General features: G+C 44.3%; 1 protein-coding gene across 1 annotated transcript in view; it reads left to right on the forward strand.

Annotated features, from left to right (window-relative positions):
* Positions 1-1,802, forward strand: part of WDR45B (WD repeat domain 45B) — a 38,047-nt gene that overhangs the window by 8,979 nt on the left and 27,266 nt on the right. The gene's annotated exons all lie outside the window — the stretch shown is intronic.

A 1,802-nucleotide genomic window follows, 5' to 3' on the forward strand; every position in this document is an offset into this window, starting at 1 on the left:
TTTTTTTTTTTTTTTTGAGACAGAGTCTTAAGCTGTTGCCTTGGGTAGAGTGCTGTGCGTCATAGCTCACAGCAACCTCCTACTCAAGCTCATGTGATCCTCTTGCCTCAGTTTTTCTATTTTTTACTAGAGATAGGGGTCTCACTCTTGCTCAAGCTGGTCTCAAGCCTTTGAGCTCAAGCTATCCACCCACCTCAGCCTCCCAGAGTACTAGGGTTACAGGTGTGAGCCACAGTGTCTGGCTGTGGTTTTTGTTTTTATACAGTGCACATGTTAAATTTCTGATGCTAGAACTTTTTTTGTCTGAAAGAGAACTTTACTGCTGCAGTATCACAGCATTCTGTTTCTCCACGGAGCAGGCCCTTTCTGTTTTAGCAACTACTAGTGTGCATCAGGGATTTTCAGGAGCTTTTTGGTTTTTGGTAGCAAAAGCTCTTTTTCAAGTGAAATTTTATGTATGACCCTGAAATGTAAATCAGTAAGTAATGCTTTTTATCTGGGAGTTTATTTTGTAAGCTGAGGTCCATTACCTTAATGTATTATAGGAAGTAGCAGCATAGCCAGATGGCTGAGAGCTCAGACTGGACCCCTATTATATACCTTTTATCCTGGCTCTGCCCCTTACAGGTTGCTAATGTGAACTTGGGCAAGTTTCTTAATTTCTCTGGGCTTCAGTTTCTTTGTGTGTAAAACAAAAATGCTAATATTGTCTGCCTCATGAGATTGTCATAAAGAGGAATGAATGGGAACGTGTGAAGCACGTGCACTAGTGCTGGTGCAGGCCGGTGCGTGCTGTGCACTGTCCTGGGCCACTGCTGCAGGCCTGGTGCTCTGCATGTGCCGTGTTGGGCTGCCACTATAGGTTGTCACAGAGGGAATCTGTGGGATACTGGCACAGGTCGGGTGCTGTGCTGTGCGCTATCCTGGGCCTCGCTGCACTGCTGTCACAGAGGGAATCTGTGAGATCCTGAGCGTCACAGGTGAGGTGGTCATCTCCTGCCAGTCTTGCAGGCATCTGATTTATAGTTACACTATTCTGTTTTGGTTGTATAGTGATTTTAGACAATTCTGCTTTGTGCAGATCATTTCAAAACAGCTTGACTTGCAAATTTCAGAATGCTTTTTACTAAATGACCAAGAAGATTAAAGAGGAGTTCTAGTTATTGGTGTCAAAGTTAAAACATTAGCATTTTAACAACTACTTCCTAATTAATGAAATGTTTACAATAAATTCAGAATTTCTTAAATAAAGATAAGTTAGACAAGAAGCATCTGAAACTTGTAACTTTCTGAAAAGTATCTCATTGTTACAGTGCAGTGCATCATGTACATCTTTGTTCCTTTTTTATTTCAGCAGTTTGCTTTTCTAAATGGTGAGCAGTGTGCCTGCATTGCAGCAGTCTGTCCTAGATCTGGGCTCTGGGTCTTATCATCTCTGGTGTGCTTGTGACATTCAATGAGGATGCTGTGTGATGGGGCTGTGAGCAGAGTGCCTCTTCCAGGCATGCCCACTGCCACGTGGGAGGAATTGGGATCTGGTTGTGTGTGGATCCCTGGTCTTGCAGTTGGGGCAGTGCAGTCCCACTTGCTCTAAGACACAGGTCCTGTGTCTGCTGTACCCAGAGAGGGCCCAGCCTTCAGAGCAGCACTCTTGGCCTCCAGGAAGGGCCTCTGGGGCCCCAGGGCTGCCTGGAGTTGGCAGCAGAGGGTCCTCATGGTGATGTTATCACAGTAAAGGACTCAGGTTCAGATGCATCACACACATCTGAGAATATATTTAATAGTCATATTTTTTTTTTTTT

The sequence above is a fragment of the Otolemur garnettii genome, unplaced genomic scaffold (genome assembly GCF_000181295.1).
Source record: "Otolemur garnettii isolate 467f Iridium unplaced genomic scaffold, OtoGar3 scaffold00018, whole genome shotgun sequence".
Lineage (NCBI taxonomy): Eukaryota > Metazoa > Chordata > Mammalia > Primates > Galagidae > Otolemur > Otolemur garnettii.